A 21176-nucleotide genomic window follows, 5' to 3' on the forward strand; every position below is an offset into this window, starting at 1 on the left:
GGAGCGCGGGAGGACTGCGCGTGGGTGTGTGAACAATGGGTGACCCTGTCCGAAACTCGGTCAAGTAGTCTGAAAGTGTCAACGAATATTTTATTTGAGTCTAAGAACCAGACTAATGCATCAACCCGCAATCTGTTCGGTACTAATGGGTTAATGGCACGCCTCGTTTTGATTGTCATTACGAAGTGGCCATTTGTATTACCGTCTGGTGTCGGTGACAGTGTCCAAACTGTTTAGTGGTACATGCGTAAGCAAGGGGGTGGGGGGGGGCCTGCATGCAATGTCTATTCCCATGCAAGTCCTCCATCAATACCAGCATGCATCACAGCCCCGCAAAACTGGAAGAATCACGTGACTGCCATTTGGTTCATCTATCTATCTATCTATCTATCTATCTGTCTATCTGTCTGTCTGTCTGTCTGTCTGTCTGTCTCTCTGCCTATCTATCTATCTATCTATCTATCTATCTATCTATCTATCTATCTATCTATCTATCTATCTATCTATCTATCTATCTATCTATCTGTCTGTCTGTCTGTCTGTCTGTCTGTCTGCCTGCCCACCCGCCTGCCTGCCTGTCTGTCTATCTATCTATCTATCTATCTATCTATCTCTGTCTGTCTGTCTGTCTATCTGTCCATATTCTAAGTAATGAAGCTGCCATGATCTTTTACAAGGAATATGGAAAATCTTAATATAGGTGCAACCGTACATGTATACTTTGAAGAGCTTGCCAAAAAAAAAAAACCCAAAAAAAACATGGATGTGGGAATAACTGGTGCTATAAATGATTAGTACCTGGACAGCTGTTGTTCGTTGTTCTTATTAAGTGTGTCCTAGTCCTCGAGGTTAAATTGGAACCTTGTTCTACTCTGGACCCAGTAAGAGTACATAACACTTAGTTTTAAGGTATTCAAACATTAGCCTTTTGATCTATTAATAAACAAATGTAGGTATTGTTCTATTTATAGTCGTTATATATAAATATATATCTGTATCTGTTGTGATTTGCTTTAATTAATAACACATTTGGCGTCATCACATTTCCTTCAGATCCCCGCCTCTAATTAAAAAATAAAAATGAATGTAGTGCAGTGTAGCCGTACTGAGTGCAGTGTAGCAGTACTGAGTGCAGTGTAGCAGTACTGAGTGCAGTGTAGCAGTACTGAGTGCAGTGTAGCCGTACTGAGTGCAGTGTAGCAGTACTGAGTGCAGTGTAGCAGTACTGAGTGCAGTGTAGCCGTACTGAGTGCAGTGTAGCAGTACTGGGTGCAGTGTAGCAGTACTGGGTGCAGTGTAGCAGTACTGGGTGCAGTGTAGCCGTACTGAGTGCAGTGTAGCCGTACTGGGTGCAGTGTAGCAATACTGGGTGCAGTGTAGCAGTACTGGGTGCAGTGTAGCCGTACTGAGTGCAGTGTAGCCGTACTGAGTGCAGTGTAGCCGTACTGAGTGCAGTGTAGCAATACTGGGTGCAGTGTAGCAGTACTGGGTGCAGTGTAGCAGTACTGGGTGCAGTGTAGCAGTACTGAGTGCAGTGTAGCCGTACTGAGTGCAGTGTAGCCGTACTGAGTGCAGTGTAGCAATACTAAGTAACAGTGCAGCAGTATTGTGTAGCAGTGCTGAGTGCAGTATTGCAGTACGGAGTAGCGGTGTAGCAGTGCCCTTTCACAGTGTAGCAGTGTTGTGTAGTCGTACTGAGTTGCAGTACCAAGTAGCAGTGTAGCGGTACTTCGTAGCAGTACTGAGTAGAAATGTAGCAGGAAATGGCGTCAACGGAACGATGACCACGGACAATGACCAGCTAAAGAAACTAATGTGGTAGACGGAGGTCTCTGGTCATGTAAGGTCGGGCAGATTGTCCCCCCTGCGGCGTATCTGTCTGTCGTTTAGCCAACGGGAGAGGGGGTGCGACAAGACCACGCGGCCACCGAAGTTTATGAGGGCTATATTTTAAAAAAACAACAACAGATATTGAATGAACGAAAGGTAGAAAAAAATGGGGGGGGGGGCGTGCGTTATGGAGATGACAAGTTGTGGCGCCAGTTGTAGCAGCGGGGGCGTCCCGCTAACTCAGTGAACAGCCTTGAACCATGACCCGTTCTACCACGCATCGACAAGACCCACTACCACTAGTCTTCTGGTTGAGACAGGTCGGGTTTTAAAGAGGTGTATGTTTGGGAGGGGGGGGACGAGAAAAAAAAAGGGGAGGAGGGGGTCCACTTCTGCGACGGGTTAGGACTTCAAACACTGTCTCCAAATTATGACACCCGATACATCATACTCCCCCGGGCTCTTGTACCTCCAAGTCGAACGTTATCCCTTGTTATTTCATCCCTATACGAACACGGGTTAAACTCTTAAGGTAAGGAGCCTTGGAGGGGTCGTTATGCGCTGTGTCAAGCTAGTGGACAGGAGAGCGGTCTCAAAGTGAGGAGTGGGGGGGGGGGGGAAGACTCTATTGTTCATTGTAAAGGAGCCCTGTAAACACGGGGCGCAAAGGGCGCGGGGGGGCCCATGAAGGCGCAATGATGCCCCTGACTAGACAAATAACGTCGCAGTGTTGACTTAACATAAAACTGCAGGGAGGACAACTCTATCAGACTATGGAACAAACACAGCCCTTGTGAATGACGATGTTTAAGACAGGGGAAATAAACCGGGAGTAGGGGAGGAAAATCTGGCTTTAACGCAAGGCTTCTCAAAACGTGAGCGCAAACAAGAACAATGACGGGAGAGCGAGGAGAAGGAGAGTGTGTTATTTCTTTGAAAGTTTCGGTAACAGTTCACCATTCTTTATAGTGTGTCCACATGTGGATGTGTTTTTGTCTGATGTGTACGTGTGTTTGTGTCAGATGCCTGGGTGTTTGTATGACCTCTTTTTTTTTTCTTCACCTCACCTAGTTCGGTTCAAATCTAAAGAATCTCCTCCACCAACTATTATTAATGATATTATAATTAGTGATGAGACCAAAAACATAGAATAAATCTTAGCATACAGTAATCAATGTTCCCCTTTCAGACCTTGCGATCTATAGGGCAGATGATGTTAAGATCATCTATATCTGTGGCCCACGCTTAACGAGGGTGTCATGTGGTCATCACAACGACCAACCGCCATTACTTTTCCCTAACTAGTCAGGTAGCCATTAGATCTGGGTGGAGCCCTAAAGATCCCAAAATTAAAATCAAGTGACGATGTGTATATATTAAGTAATACTTTTTTCAAAAAGCATTTTGTTAAGGGGAATAAATCCACACTTACAACAATATATTTTAAGAATCTAGAAGTATCCAAACTTACAACAATATATTTTAAGAATCTAGAAGTATCCACACTTACAACAATATATTTTAAGAATCTAGAAGTATCCACACTTACAACAATATATTTTAAGAATCTAGAAGTATCCACACTTACAACAATATATTTTAAGAATCTAGAAGTATCCACACTTACAACAATATATTTTAAGAATCTAGAAGTATCCACACTTACAACAATATATTTTAAGAATCTAGAAGTATCCACACTTACAACAATATATTTTAAGAATCTAGAAGTATCCACACTTACAACAATATATTTTAAGAATCTAGAAGTATCCACACTTACAACAATATATTTTAAGAATCTAGAAGTATCCACACTTACAACAATATATTTTAAGAATCTAGAAGTATCCACACTTACAACAATATATTTTAAGAATCTAGAAGTATCCACACTTACAACAATATATTTTAAGAATCTAGAAGTATCCACACTTACAACAATATATTTTAAGGATCTAGAAGTATCCACACTTACAACAATATATTTTAAGAATCTAGAAGTATCCACACTTACAACAATATATTTTAAGAATCTAGAAGTATCCACACTTACAACAATATATTTTAAGAATCTAGAAGTATCCACACTTACAACAATATATTTTAAGAATCTAGAAGTATCCACACTTACAACTATATATTTTAAGAATCTAGAAGTATCCACACTTACAACTATATATTTTAAGAATCTAGAAGTATCCACACTTACAACTATATATTTTAAGAATCTAGAAGTATCCACACTTACAACTATATATTTTAAGAATCTAGAAGTATCCACACTTACAACAATATATTTTAAGAATCTAGAAGTATCCACACTTACAACTATATATTTTAAGAATCTAGAAGTATCCACACTTACAACTATATATTTTAAGAATCTAGAAGTATCCACACTTACAACTATATATTTTAAGAATCTAGAAGTATCCACACTTACAACAATATATTTTAAGAATCTAGAAGTATCCACACTTACAACTATATATTTTAAGAATCTAGAAGTATCCACACTTACAACTATATATTTTAAGAATCTAGAAGTATCCACACTTACAACAATATATTTTAAGAATCTAGAAGTATCCACACTTACAACTATATATTTTAAGAATCTAGAAGTATCCACACTTACAACTATATATTTTAAGAATCTAGAAGTATCCACACTTACAACTATATATTTTAAGAATCTAGAAGTATCCACACTTACAACTATATATTTTAAGAATCTAGAAGTATCCACACTTACAACTATATATTTTAAGAATCTAGAAGTTATTTCCCGTTTCCCAATTGTTAATTGTCTCATTTTCTTTTATTAAATTGATACATGTTTTGTCGATACAATGAATGATTGTACAAAGTTTTCACCTCATCCGAGAATGGGTTTGGGAGAAATAACGTGTTCAGACTTTTTAGCAAAGAGAAAGAGTGAGCTGATATAAGTATTGTAAAAAAAACAAAAAAAAAAAAAAACACTTCTCCGATAAAAACAATAGGAGGGCAAGACCTGGTGTCTTATAAAGTTGACTTGATCTAAGCACGTTAATTTTATCTTCCGTGTATGTGTGCAATCTTTAACTAGAGGGGACGGATATTATATTCATCCTGTAATGGAATTGTCGACGAATTGACTAATGATTATAAAAATGTGTATCTTAGTGAACGTAATAGGGGATATTTCTAAAAAAATCTACCTTGGCTTATAAAAAAGCACATTAATGTGATGATTGTTAAATTACAAGAAAGACGCATTTGTATGTATATTTAGATTATATAAAACGCGTTTTTTTTTATACTTTCATAAAAAAACAAACAGTTTTAATGTGGTGTTATTTAAGTGCCCTTGATTTCATTTTTTTTTTAAATTGTAACAATTTGTCTCCCTTGTCTTTTCTTCTCTAAAAATAAACTTTCATATAAAAAATGTATTTTCACTAGGCCCTGTTAATCCCTGCTCATACAATGATGTCAGGGCCCGCCTCTAGTGCCCGATGCAACAGGCTTATGGTATTACCGTTTATTTATCTTCCCCGCTGCTCCTGGATTCAAATGTACTCCCCCCCCCCTCTCCTCTCTCGGTACACCTTATTCCTTTAACGCCCTTTACAAAGAGGCACTTAATTCCTCCATGATTTTCTCATCCAGTACTCCTGCACTTCCGGTCTTCTGTCCACGTTCTTCCGGTAGCCATTGCATGCAAAAAAAAAAAAAAGACTAATTCATTCCCACTAGCAGTGGCGTCGCATAGGTCAAGAAAGAAGGGTGCTAAGAAGCTATAATTTAAAAAGATAGGGAGGTCGTGTCGAGGATAATTCACTCCTGTCCTGAATATGTTATAAACTAGGTTTTAGAAAAATGAATATATAAAATGGAAGTTGATGTAAGAAATCCAATCCCCTATAATATTAAGGCACATATTATTTATCCCCTGAAGCGCCACTGTCCGCTACATGTCGTATATCTCAATGTGAATCAACTTTTAAATATGCTCGGACGGCACGTGCTTTCAGACACAGACTCCTCTTCAATTTGCCTGTCAGAAGCACAATCTGGACCAATCAGGCTGAGAGGCCCTAAACGGGCCCGAACAAAAAAAAAAAAAAAAAATCTGGAGATAACATTTCAGCTCAAGGACCTTTTAACCCGTTCAATGACGTCAGGGAGAGATTAATTGCTGATAGAATGGGTTTGCTAAATAGTTTTTTTTTTTGATGGGACGAGCGCAGTTGGCAGTCCAGGCACAAAGACACAAAATAAATATATGCGAAACTAAATGGTTTGGAAATGGTAAATGAAACTTGGAGGATTGACTTTTGGTGTAACTTTCCTTCTTTATTTACTCCCTTTACTCGCATTCAATTTTCCCTCCCTTTGTTATCATCAAGTTTTCGCCATTTCCACTTTCACAGCGGATGCATTTGGAGGAAACAATTTTGCTGATTAAACCCGTGGCCGAGTGCTAGAGCAATGGAAGCCGAGCGAAAGAGCTGCAGGTTCAAAACTTAACCTCTGAAGAAAAGAGTTTCTTGGTAGAAATAAGAAGGAAGACATTAAGTCATACGTATTGCTCCAATATAGAAGGACTGTTACCCATTTCTGACCTTGCGATCTATGGGGGCAGTGGTGTAAATCTCATGTTTCTACGGCCGATAGTTAACGTGGGTGTCATGTGGCCAGCACAACGTCCAGCCACCTTTCATTTTCCAACACAAGTCGGATACCCGTTAGAGTTGGGATATTTCAGGGGCGACCTAAAAATCCTCAATCAAAATCCCAGTCTTCACTGGGATTCGAACTCGTGACCTCTTGATTCTGTCAAGCACTATGCCACCCAGCCATCACTCTCCTATTCAAATAAATGGTTGAATAGCATGTGTTTACAAAATAAACCTTATACTTTATATTTATATATGAGGCCTAGAGGTCGAGATACAGGCGAAGAACGAATAAACCGACGATAGTCAATGAGATGAACACATAACCTTACTGTCGAATTACAGCCATGAGAACGAGAGAACTCCACTCCCCACTACGCACGCACACACAAACACAGACATACAGGTCTCGGACTGGAACTTCCCCACTTCACCTTTGGACCTCTCGGCATGAAAAGGGATCTTACTTGGCTGAAAACGTCCCGTCACCTCGAAGAGCCAATACAATACAGGACTCCCTATCTGTAGCAATCCTCAAAACACTGCCACGAACAATTAGATAAGAGAAACGCAGAAACATTCCCCCCCTCCCCTCTTCTTTCAAACGTTCAATGTGTGTTTACATATCATTTGTCTGTCATTAGAGTGCATGTATTGTGGCTATAGTGTATGCACAAGATTAGAGCACTCTCGCTATCTTTGGCTATTGCTCTGGAAGAGTTGCCTCATTTATAATCCACCCTATGGCACTATTTGACTTTCTCTCAATCTCTCTCTCTCTCTCGTTCACTTCTTACTTTCTCTTGAAAGACAATATTGTTATTTGAATGCCGCCTATATTAAAACTGCACTTGATAGCTTTTACTGACCGGCTTAGCTCGGTACTTTGATCCTTATAGATCAGAGAGCTCCAGATAACGACTTTCGTCATCTCTATTTCATTGAGATTTGAACCTGATCCTCGACCCTTCCATTCTTGTTGTACTAGCGTGACTATTACTTTGACATTCAAAGATAAAGCGAATGGAAAGGAAGGGTCTGAGTTCAATCCTATTTTTTTGTTTTGTAAGTCAAAGAACAGAAAGGGTCTTTCATTTATAAAAAGATCCGAATAGAGCCAGACGTTAATAGTTTTACACATACATTTCAAGGACTTATAGAAGTTAGACAGGAAACGCAAGAAATGATTATTCGTTTACTAGTTAGCTTCAGACGTCACTTCCGAAATGAAGATCAAGTCCTTGCCCAAACAGGCAGGACCGAGGGTGGTGACAGCCAGCAGGATTCAAGCTCAAGATGTTAGTTCAAAGCGCTTACCACGCAACCAACTGGTCCCTCCTCATTAAAAAATCAACAATGTTGAAAAGTTACATTATTTTATACTAATTGATGATAGTTACGTTAGCTTGGTGTGTAAATGATGTAGGCTCTATCTCCCTGACCACGCCATTAGGTACCACCAATAAGATAAGGAGACATTTGCATTTCTATAATTCAATAAAACTGTATGCATTTTTCATCAAAACTATTCCTATCTACATAAACAGACCACCAACGTTAAAAAAAAAATTAACGATTGTCTGTAATTATGCACTTTACACTTGCAAGGCCATCATGGCCGCCATAATAAACAAAACCACTGGCAAAAGTACTTTCCAAGACTACTCTTATGTACTTAATAGTTTCTTTCATTAATCACACACAATTATTATCTACATATCGGTTTTCGTCCTAATTAGAGTTGCTAACTGGGATTAAGTACACTAATAAACATCTTAGGCTCACGGTCTTTAACAAAAAAACAAAAAAAAAAAGTTAAAGGCATGGAAAGAAAAGAATTGATCCAAAAGTTCATGAACAGTGGTTCCATCGCTGGGTATTAAACTTTAGATCTGAGTTGTTTTTTTTTTTTTTTTTTTTTAAAAAGATTTTAACTCTTTCTCTCCTAACTGACGATACCAACGTTGATTCCATCAGAACGTGTTAAATAATAACGGAGAGAAAAAGTTAATTAATGTATTATATATTTATAGAAAATGTCTAGAGTTGTAATATTTTACGTAAAGTAAAATATAAATATCTATAAAGGCCTTTCTAAATTCTGGACCCTTTTAATTTGTCTAAGTCTAAGAAATTTGATGCTCATATCAAAAGGAAGGGTTTTGGGCTTACTACAAAAGAGTAGATTTACTGAAAGGTAGGAAAATTTCTATTTATAGATCTAGTGATCAAGGGGAAGTAACAGGCCACTTTCCTTCTCAATGTTGCACTCTGCAGAGAATGTGCTGTTCTAGATACAATAAATGTCCACCTCAAGAGATTCCGTAGATACATTTGAGGCTGAACCCTGGAAGAGATGCGCTGCACGCACTGTCTTGGCACGCCATGATAATGGAAGGTCTGTCTTTAGATAGAATGGCCTTCACATTACGGTAATACGCACACACACCAGCAAGCGTATAGGCACGCCAGGTCAAGACGACTCCTTAGCGTGGTCTCGCCAGGTCTTCATTCGTGAGCTGCGTTCACATTGGTCCCTTTTTCTAGAATCTTGCAGCTCTTGTGTGTATTGGCTTGACAGTGTGAGTGGTGTGTGTTTATGATAAGACAATTAACAATTAGCGAAAGCAGAATCTAGGTTTAGAAAAACCTAGCTCATCTCTAACACGTTTTTTTTTTTTAAAAGTTTCTGTGTTTTTGTTGAGCATTTGAAAAATATCTATGTCTGGTTCACTAGGGTGTTGTTTGACAAGACCAACGACCTTCACATATTTCTTACAAGTCATATCTGGGTGAACACAGGGACTTAGTCTGGAATTTATTAAGCTAGTCGACTCAAAATAACTTGACTTTCGTTTATACAGCTTGAATTTAAAAAAAACAACATTTGAAAGTACAGGTATGAATACTAATATTATATATCTATATAAAGTTCGTCCATAGTGATACGGTGATGACTTCCAGGGACCTGTGGGCTTTGCACTGCTGCTTTGTGCCTGGTTGAGACCAATGTGAGCCTGGAATGTTAACTGTACACTGGATAGGTTATTCAAGCTGAAGCTTGTGCCCGTTGCCTTTTTTTTTCTAAGGCACATTTCTTCTGCCAAACAAGATCTATAGATGCACACACGTGTGTCTCATTTCAACAAATTATGTTCGATGTTATTACTTCTATCTCTGCACAAAATACTCAACTTGGCCTGACCTAGACACGTGTTGTCACTTTTGGGTCTGAAGTCCACCCCGACGTTAGCAGGGGGTTTGTTAATTAGGAGTGATCTTTAATAATGACACAAGAGAGGTAATGGGAAAAAAACATTAACGTTCTCGGCGCGAGTTGTCTTTCATTTTAGCGGCTTTAATTAAAAGAAAACAAACAGTGCAGTGTACAGGTCTTAACAAGAATCTTGATTTAATTTTTTAATATTTTTTTTTTTTGAGCTACAAGGCAACTACGAACTGTATTTTGTTTATATTAGGGCTTTAGCTCTGTTGTTGGTATCTCTTCCTAGGGTGTGGCCAGTCCATCTCTCCACTCTAAGGCCTGTCTAGCTGTTGTTGGTATCTCTTCTTAATGTGTGACCAGTCCATCTCTCCACTCTAAGGCCTGTCTAGCTGTTGTTGGTATCTCTTCTTAATTTGTGACCAGTCCATCTCCCCACTCTAAGGCCTGTCTAGCTGTTGTTGGTATCTCTTCTTAATGTGTGACCAGTCCATCTCCCCACTCTAAGGCCTGTCTAGCTGTTGTTGGTATCTCTTCCTAGGGTGTGACCAGTCCATCTCCCCACTCTAAGGCCTGTCTAGCTGTTGTTGGAATCTCTTCTTAATGTGTGACCAGTCCATCTCTCCACTCTAAGGCCTGTCTAGCTGTTGTTGGTATCTCTTCCTAGGGTGTGACCAGTCCATCTCCCCACTCTAAGGCCTGTCTAGCTGTTGTTGGTATCTCTTCTTAATGTGTGGCCAGTCCATCTCTCCACTCTAAGGCCTGTCTAGCTGTTGTTGGTATCTCTTCTTAATGTGTGACCAGTCCATCTCCCCACTCTAAGGCCTGTCTAGCTGTTGTTGGTATATCTTCTTAATGTGTGACCAGTCCATCTCTCCACTCTAAGGCCTGTCTAGCTGTTGTTGGTATCTCTTCCTAGGGTGTGACCAGTCCATCTCCCCACTCTAAGGCCTGTCTAGCTGTTGTTGGTATCTCTTCTTAATGTGTGGCCAGTCCATCTCTCCACTCTAAGGCCTGTCTAGCTGTTGTTGGTATCTCTTCTTAATGTGTGGCCAGTCCATCTCTCCACTCTAAGGCCTGTCTAGCTGTTGTTGGTATCTCTTCTTAATGTGTGACCAGTCCATCTCCCCACTCTAAGGCCTGTCTAGCTGTTGTTGGTATCTCTTCTTAGGGTGTGACCAGTCCATCTCCCCACTCTAAGGCCTGTCTAGCTGTTGTTGGTATCTCTTCTTAATGTGTGGCCAGTCCATCTCTCCACTCTAAGGCCTGTCTAGCTGTTGTTGGTATCTCTTCTTAATGTGTGACCAGTCCATCTCCCCACTCTAAGGCCTGTCTAGCTGTTGTTGGTATCTCTTCTTAATGTGTGGCCAGTCCATCTCTCCACTCTAAGGCCTGTCTAGCTGTTGTTGGTATCTCTTCTTAATGTGTGACCAGTCCATCTCCCCACTCTAAGGCCTATCTAGCTGTTGTTGGTATCTCTTCTTAGGTGTCGACCAATCCATCTCCACTTTCTATAATCTGCACCTAATTATCTTATCTTATACATTTCTGACGTTCTATCTAAACAGAAGATAATTACGTCATACACTTATCCAAGCGGGTCAATATACTCTTCTAAGTCGTTGGTTTTCCTGGCTGATTCAGGATATCCATTTCATGCACTAATGGCACTATGGAAGAACTTACACTTGAAAGAGTTTGTTCTAGCATACGGAATAATAACAAAATGTGTCTTTATCTTTCAGTCTTTCTGAGTATTTTATTAGGTTTTGTTTTTGCATTTGTAAGTTATTGGTTTAGTGTTTTATGTATTATGGCTACTTTACTTTACAGTTTTCTGTGCTGAAGTGTCTCTAACTTTAGTGATTTTACTAACGGTGTTACTCTAGTCAAATATGAATATTCATTTGTTATAAATCTTGCGGCCCTATTTCACGTCTGTTCGAATTTCTTTATGTTTTCTTGAGTTGAGGGGTTCGCACATATTCTAGATTTTATGTGTTTTGAGACTTAACATTCTATTTTCAAAGATATTTTAAATATATAACACAATATTGAATGTTGACATAGCAATGGGGCATTTACAATCTGGTAGACTAGAGAACCTTAAATGGGTGTATTAGGCGCGGGCCAATGGTTGTGTAAAGCTCTGCCATGCAAACTGCTAACAAAAGATGCATGTGTGTGTGTGTGTGTGTGACTGTATGTGTGTGTGCATTTCCCCTTCCCCCGATGAAGCCTCATAGACATAACAATAACAAGAGTTAGCGCATCGAAATAAAAAAGAGGAAAAAGAAATGACAAACAGTATGAAATATAAGTGTTGGATATAGTGCCGGTTATTTACAATAGAGAGAGAGAGAGAGAGAGAGCGAGAGTGAGAGAGTGAGTGAGAGAGAGAGAGAGAGTGAGAGTGAGAGAGAGAGAGAGTGAGAGAGAGAGAGAGTGAGAGAGAGACAGAGGGAGAGGGAGAGTGGGAGAGAGAGAGTGAGAGAGAGTGAGAGGGAGACAGAGAGAGACAGAGAGAGAGATAGAGAGAGAGAATAGCTTGTTGATGCCTGACTTCATGAGGAGGAAACAAAGCCATGTTCACACACACACGCACATACAACAAAACCACAAGGTGAAAAAAAAAATCATTTCCTCGTACACAATCCATGCACGCTGTACGCGGCTAATCTTATAATGAACACCTTAATAGTACAGACTTAGAACAAGTTTGACAATACATAATATCACACAGTCCTATTCAACTTTGTCTACTGGCATTTCAAATCTGCGTGTTAGTCAACAGGGTATTAGGCAGCAAATGTCCTTATATGAATACAACGAATGTTTCTGTGGAAATGTACACACGAGAAAAAAATAGCAAAAACAAAGAATGATGGTGGTGGGGGGGGGGGAGCCATGAATCACTCACTGATTGTGTTAATGAGGTGCTGAGTTGACCTATTCTTCTGTGGTCAAGCTAAAAAAATTTTGTTGACCTACTTATCGCATCTCACCTGCCTCAACCCAAATATAGATCTATTATGAGTTTGACGTTTTGTTTGACCGGGGACATAGGGGCTATATTTAATCCTGACCATGAGTTGACCATGAGTTTTTCAGTCTTTTGATTTTGTTTTATATTCCAGAAACCAAAAGAAAAGGGTGGACACGGTTAAGTAGTGACAAGAGCTTTGAAAAATCACGCCCCCCACACACACATACACACTTATTTTGATGATTGGTTTTAATTATACGAATACAAGGGTTGTCATAGTTATCCGACAAGTGGTGTAGGTGTTCGTTAAATGCACCAGTCTCTTTGTTGAAGTGGGTTCGCATCCTACTGCTGTTTAACCATTTCTATACGCTTAAAAAAACAAATGCGGACAGGGCAGATCGAACGAATAACCGGGCAAAACGAACAACAGGACAGAACAAAGAACTGGGCAGAAAAAACAACTGATCAGAACGAACAACTGGACAGAACAAAAACTGGACAGAAAGAACAATTGGGCAGACAAGTATTTTATTCAGACCCTTTCAAAGAAAGACCTACATTTAACCCCCCTCTATCGCCACAAAGTCATTAGGGTGCGGGAAATCGAGGCGAGGGGAGGGGACATTATATACGTAATGAATGACGGATTGCTTTCCAGGCCATATATGGTAAACATGTTTTGTCTACTCGGTTCATACGTGTCTCAATAGCCCTGGCATAATCTGAAATTTTTAAAAAGTACTTTCACGTGAATCTATAACTTAAAAAAAAAAAAAAAACTACTTGAAAACAAACAGGTGCAATACTTCATGACGCAACAAGACTGCGGATGTGGCGGCACCTCGAAACGTGACGAAAAGGACACAGGTTGCAAAGTAGTGACGTCATTATCAAGGAACCTGACGCATACAAAAAAAAAGTGACCTCCCAGGACCAACAGAAATACGCTAGACTGAAACTTATATAGACATTTCTGTCCATCTTTCTTAACACTTTAACTTTTAATGACACGTTTTGTCGTTCAGACGAAGGCATGTCCTCCCATTCCTGAGAATATAAAGAACAACTTGAAGCCGCTTTTAAAATTCTCAATGGGTGAAATTTTAACATAAAAAGTGCCTCTAGATTTTCTCTCGGTCGGAATAGTACCCGAAAATACGTAGGATATAGGAAAAGCAAATCAGGACAGAAATCATATATATCTAATTGGTCTAGATCTATTTGACTACGATCAAATAAGAATGGCAATATTACTTTTATGAGAGTAGCAAAAATTCTCTCCGAAGAAATTACCTCACAAAGTTCCGAAAATGAACGGAATCCCGATAGACATCATAGCTGACAAACAAATATTGTATATTACTGCCAGTTTGGACATCATATGCTTCACACTCTAACCCCCCCCCCCCCCAACCGATGTATCAATGTATTTAAATTTACGATTTTAAATTTTATGGCACAATTTAGGCCCTGTCGTGCCCTGGTAACGTTGGCCTTGTGGCACTTAATAAATGTGCTGGACAAGAGAGGGTGCCAAACTCCCTTAGTGCACTGCTACATAATTTCACCGGCAGGCCCTGACAGCGATGCACACAGATGTGCACACAGATGTGCACGCGGAGCCTCGGAGGGTCAGGTTATACAAGGGGCCGCACCGTGGATTTGCAGCGCGTGTTTGGAAACTCCACTACGTATTTATAATATATAGAGGATATCTGCATTTCTGCATGGTCGTACCGGCTCGGAGGGCTGGGGGATATGGAGCGGGGGGGGGTGTAAATGTGGTACAGTCAACACGACAAGACAGACCAAACATACGATTAACGGCGAGGACCCAAAAAAAAAAAAAAAAAGCAAGGTGAACACCTCACCTCCCTTCTACCTCTTCGTCCCTCCCCTGTAGACCAAGCTAACCTTCTGCTAACCCTCCCGTCACTTAACACTATCCTGCAAATGGTGAGTCATAGGGGCCGAAGTGCACAGAAATAAACCACTGCGCGGTGTCCTCCCCTTGAGAGTATCACGGGACACTTTCGAAATGGGGTCATTCCAAGGCAGGAGACGCTTTCTATATTCTCCCCCCCCCCCTCAATTTTTTTTTTAGCTTTCTTACCGAATACCTCCCTATCCCTCCCCCCCCCCCCCGCTCACGATGCAAGCAGAGTCATACTAAGGCGTTTCTTTTCCTTACTTCGAGTAAGGTGAAACTTAGCCGCGAGACTTAGGCACGGCATATCTTTAAAAAGAGTCTAGTTATGTTTTTAAGAGAAACCGCCAGAGACTCGAACTGTGACCTATGAACCTTGACACACAAACACACAACCGGGAACGTTACCCTGAAAAGAAGACTTGGTTTAAAACGTAACCAGTCCCTAGTGAAACACAAGATGTCGGCCTTTTCTAAAACAAACATTTGTGTTCAAGTCTGGCTTCGGGACACAATTTAATAATAGGTAATGAGAGAGTCTTTTAAAAATTGAAAAAAATGAGCGAGAGAGAGAGAGAGAGAGAGGATAAAACGGGGCCTTTCCAGTAGTAGAGCCTATGGTTTATTTTATAAAAAAAAAAAGACTATTTGGCGTCCCTCTAGAAGCCCTTTTTCATTTGCGTTGTGGGACTCTACAGCCTCGTATTCTGTAATTAAAAGGCGGTAACGAAGATCGAGTTCTGTCGTCATTACTGTGCAAGAAATAGAATCTTAGGTGCCATAGTAGCTAAAGGGTTTCACAAAGACTTGTCCTCTTTAAGCGAAACATTAAATAGGACTCTTTGTTTTCAATGTAAAGAAACTGAGGGAGACAATACATCAGACAGCAATATAAGATACAATGAACTTCTTTTTACATCTAGACATAATATTAGGATAATTAAAGAAAAATAATAATAATAACAAGAAGTTGACTTTTTTTTTTTAGTCCTTTTTTATTTGTATATGACGTGAAAATTGCAAATATGCATGCCCATACAAACCTTATCTTTGTTTATAAAAAAAAGCTTATATAAAAATTGTAATCAAACATATGCAACAGTACATAAGAGGTAACACTGAAAATTGAATTTTGAACTAGATTTGAATATTAAAAAATATGAGGCGCTGATAAATGTTTATAGATTGAAATGATTAAACAAAGATCCATATTTAGAAAAAAAAAAGTGGAAAATAACAATAAAGTAATATCTAGATGATGACAAACTTGCAATCTCTATGGAAGCGGTCCGTGTCAAGAATGCTAATTATCAGGCTTAAATGAGTTGCAAGATATTACATATTGGGTCTGTGGGCAATGGGGTTAAAGCCCTAATCGCAAATAAGAAAAAAAATAATTCGTTAACAGCTTACGGTCAGTGAGGAAGAGAAACATGGTCTGTAATTATGTCCCTTGTATATAAAGTCCAGCTTCCTTAAATACTCAAAGGCAAACATGCCAACATAATAGTCAGACCAAGGGGTTGCATAAGCTAAAGTGTCGGCCACAATAAATCAAAAAGCAGTTCCTGAAGTGAGCAATCCCTACGGGAAGCACAGTAGTGGCATAGCACCCCTTATAGCAGATCGGTAACAACAGGTGGGTCGCTTGACCTCAGGCTCAGCCTGACAGGTAGAAAAGCAGGTAAGCTGGGAGCAACGGCGGGGAAATGGTTGGACGGAGGTCGAAGGTTACGGTATACCCTTAACACACACACACACACCACAACGGACTCACACACAGCATCTGTCCAACAATGAGGTCAGATTGTCTTACGGCCTGGGTCTTGAAAGGTAAGAAAGCAATGCCCGCCTAGATCAGAATACATTTGTTAATGCAAAACACTGCAATGATCTATCGACGAAAGCCCTCACATTTAACACTTGATATCAACGAAATCCCCACATATAAGATTGGATATTGATGAAAGCCCAACATTTAACACTAGATACCGATGAAAGACCCCCCCCCCCCAACCCATTTAACACTGTATATCAACGAAAGCCCTACCCCCCATTTGACACTGGGTATAAATAAAAGCCCCCCTCCCATTTAACACTGGATATAAATGAAAGCCCCCGCATATAAATGAACCCCCCCCCCCCCCGTTCAACACTGGATATCGACAAGCCCCCACATATAACACTGGGGCTGGCATTAAGAGGGATTTGGCGTTTCTGTAGGACGCGGCCGAGTCCACCCAATTCTAACGGTTACCTGAACATTAGTTGGGTAAAGCAAAGACGGTTGTGCTGGCCACATGACACCCTAGTTAACCGTCGACCATAGAAATGGATGAGCTTTATTTACATTATCTGCCTTATGGATCGCAAGGTCTGCAGTGCATTGTTGTGATGTAAAAAGGAAAACACCTGTATTTTGTGATAGCAGATATGACGGGGCACCCAGCGATTTCTGTTTATTTATTTCTTTGCAATTGTAGATAAAATATGAAGCTACCTTTACTTATTACACGACTTTCATAGTGAGATTTAAAAAACGGTCTTCTAAATTTAATTTGAGGATCTTTGTTCAAAGTCATCTTGCCCTTAACTCTTTCCAAGTCAATCAGGGTTATTTAAGGTCACTGATAGGACACCTTCAAACAATAAATCTCCACACTTATTAAATTCGAATCGCTTGTTAACTCTTTCTCTCCGTAATTATTTACCACATTCTGATGGAATCAACGTTGGTATCGTCGGTCAGGAGAGAAAGAGTTTTAATGAACACCCATGTTCAAAAAAGTGGAAATATGACAAGAAGTCTTTTCTAAGCAGTGGGGTAGCTGGGGGTTTGGGAGCCCGGGAGCATTGACCTCTTTAGGGTCGCCTATATTTCGACATTTGGACTTCTTGAGATGAGATAATGTACTTAATGAATAAATAACTTAATAACATATAACTCAGGCTACACCCTGAGAGTAAGCCCGCAAGGAAAGAGTTAATCTGTGTAGAACACATGCAACAGGGTCACTAACTTATGTAACAACATGAATAGCAAGATTACATGGTAAAGGCGTAATAATAATATTTCATGTAAAACAAAATTGGACACTCGTTTGGGTACCCCTCAAGTGGGTGCCCGGGACAACTTTAAAATTTGACCAACCTTCCCCCCCACCCTTGCTACGCCACTGTTTTTAAGCAACGGAACAAATTGTAAAGATTTACTAGAAATGAAAAGTGCTTCTTGTAGCAATGAATGTAACTTATTGTTGCAATGTTATCCTTATGTCTCTCACGGGGCTAAACCAACAAGACTCGGAGGGCGGGGGGGGGGGGAGGTCAACGTACACAATATCCAACACTGACCTGTACACAATACATGTACGTATAATTTGGTCTCTCTTTCCCAGCGTCTACCCCCTGCAGAGGAGCTACCTCCGAGTTACCTCCCTTCTCTTCTTGTTTTGGAATGTTATCTCGAGAGTAGAGAAGAGGTAGAGAAATAGAAGACAATGCAGTCCTAGTAAACAAAAAAAAAAAAAAAAAAAGAGGGCGAAGAGAGGGATATTATTGGAGGTGTGACATTCGCTCTAGTCACCGTAAAAAAAAAAAAAGACAATTATTCTAAGCCCCTGAAACAGGAAAGCAGATTAAATGGAGAATGAAGGGAAAAGAAGAAAAAAAAAAGATTTTCAATTTATCGTCCCTTTTGGTTTCATTTTCACACCGTTGATTTAATTACCTCCCCCCCCCCACACACGCACACACACAGACATTCCCCTTTCCTATCGATGATGTAATCTGTGTGAAATCTAGAGACCATCGTGGTACCACAATACGGTGGTGCCCGAAAAGCTAGTTTAGAACGTCGCTATCTAGAGAATAAGAAAAGATTCGAATGTCCTAGAGAAGTGTTTCCCAAATTGGGGTACGCGTATCCACAGGGGTACGGGAAGACTTTGGAGGGGGGATACGCGTTGCACCTCATTAACTATGCTCATTTTTTTTTATAAATACCCATTATTACGTTCTATTAATAAATTAAAGTGTGTAGTGGTGTGGGGGGGTACTCAGCATTACAAAAAAAAATGGGGTAAATATAGGTCAAAATTTGGGAAACACTGTCCTAGAGTATAGCTGCGCTACTTTTTCAAAATTCATAGTGATCGGTCTCGCGAATAGTGTTCATCCATTGCCTCGTTCTGAATAATATCGTACTAAATAGTAAATGTGAAGAAATAAGTCCAGTCAGCTGACTCTCCCTCTGACCCACTAAAAACAAAAATCACCTCCGTCAACAACAAAGAGCAAGCAACATCGCGAGAAAGAGCTTTTTTTTTTTTTTGAAAAAAAAAAAACAACAAAAACAAACAGCCACCTCTACATCCACACGGAGACCTGGGTGACGTCACAAAGGTGGACAGGTTCCTGGACGCATTGTTGATGTGCAGAAGTTCACGTAATCAAAGCGTTCGGGTGACTCTTAATGACCCTAGATCTAACTATCGTCCCCTATCGCTTGAACCACTATTGTAGGCCAGGGAAGACCACTCATGTTTTTTTTTTTTATCTAAGGGACATAACAGAAAATATGTAACGACATGGTGCAGAAGTAATGTAGACACAAAAGTCTTCCCACGAGAACAAGACACCACCACCGGGGTAAAAAAAAAATAAAATAGGTCTTGACTAAAAAGAGGTTAAGTATTTAAATGGTAATTTTTATTCATAGCAAAGACTTAAGGGATTGAAATGAAGACAATGGTTCCGAGGATTTTGGCGTGTCGCGAGGAGGAGAAACAACACTGGAGTAGGTCGAGGAAAAAAATAAAATGAGTTCCATTGTTACTATTGTCCCACTGGTGGTCCCAGTGACTAATCAAGAGCGCCCCCTTTCTCCCCTCCCCCCACCCCCTCGTGCCAACTTGAGAACGAGACCCTCGGGCGGGTCCCCATGCACAGTAGACAAGGTCACGGCGGTAAAACTTTGCAACAGGTAGCTGGTAAAGAGGTGGTGGTGCAGTATTGAACTGGTGTCCGATCGATAGGACAGGCTTAATTGATCCCTTCACGAAAGGCAGTGGAGAAGTCCTAAATTAATGTATGCAAGAGAAAGGATGCCTCCTCCCCCCTCCCCCCCCCCCCACGGGTCAACCTGCCCATCAACAATGGTAGCCTACAGATAGCTCCTCGATAGACATCGTATTTCACTCACGGTAAGGGGTCTAGGGTCAATACGACAGTCGATTACTGTAGCAGGTACAAACACCGATGACAACTATAAGAGCTAGACACCATTTAGCGCTCGATTGATTGGGAGAGGGGTGATGGGGGGGGGGGGGGGACAGGAGATCATTAAAAATTAAAATGCAGCTTAATATTTAAAACAATAATATAAATAAATAAATAGAAATACATTCATGTAGCGCAAAGAATGAAGAGAAATTTAAAGGACCAGGACACTAGCTACACTTTACAGCATTCGCTATGAAAACGATATTGCTATTTAAGGGAAGGTCCCCGGCGCCATATTTGTTGAAGTATGAGATATTAATGATGAATATAGAATATTGCTTTAACGAGATAACTAACAACTAAAAGGAACATTATAATGTTACACGTATTTGGGCTTTGGCCAACCTTCATCGGCAAATACAGGGAACACTCCAATGTTAGGCTGGATTTTTTTTTCTTAGCATACAGCAGTGCAGTGAACTTTGTACTATATTTATGACTTTTGAGTTTCTCGAAGTCTAAAAAATACCATCAACGATACGATATCTATATTGTGATTTTCAACAAATAAACTTCCTTTTATCGATTGCCTTTTTTTTTTTGTAATCGTGGGTTTGATATAGACATTGTCGACATGAAGACGCCTTGACTAGATAATTTCTTAGTCAATGTAACAACAAAAAGAACATCCCTTCAACCGGAAGTTTCTGTCTCACCCGTGAGTGACGCAAGCTCTTGTCTACTGACACTTACTCACTTGCAGTGATTTCTCAAGTCTCTGTTTCTCCGTCTCTGTAAGTGCCTGGCGTTCTCCGCCTCCCCCCCCCCACCACACCCCTAATGTAAAGAATCTTTAAGACTATTAAATCCACTCACTGTCATTCTCTCTCTCTCTCTCTCTCTCTTTTTCACTACCACATAAATCCATTTCCTTAAGTTAGCTACCATCTTACCTTTTTAATGTCTCTAGACTGGGAGGAGAGAGGGGGAGAGAGAGATGGAGAAAGAGAGAGAGGGGGGGGGAGGGAGACACAGAAGGAGAGATGGAGTGAGAGAATACTTCAAAAGAGGAGAGATAATAGAAGCATAGAGATACTCAGAACACCAAACTCACAAAATTTGTGTTTTTTTTTTTAATCTGTTTTAAGTGACTGCTTTTATAAAATAAAGCATTTTTACTAAATGGCAAAATTTCACAAAACTAAATTGTTCAATACTAAAACCAAATCCACCATTTCTGTCCAAGTCTAAAATGCTGGATGAGGAGAGGGGGGGGGGAGAGGGAGAAAAGCTTACAAGATAAAAGCAACCAACCAA

At 40.1% G+C, this 21176-nt stretch overlaps 1 protein-coding gene across 4 annotated transcripts in view; it reads right to left on the bottom strand.

Annotated features, from left to right (window-relative positions):
• Positions 1–21176, bottom strand: part of LOC106064188 (semaphorin-1A-like) — a 114227-nt gene that overhangs the window by 42010 nt on the left and 51041 nt on the right. The window lies entirely within an intron of this gene.

This window comes from Biomphalaria glabrata, chromosome 1 (assembly GCF_947242115.1).
Source record: "Biomphalaria glabrata chromosome 1, xgBioGlab47.1, whole genome shotgun sequence".
Classification (NCBI taxonomy): Eukaryota; Metazoa; Mollusca; class Gastropoda; family Planorbidae; genus Biomphalaria; species Biomphalaria glabrata.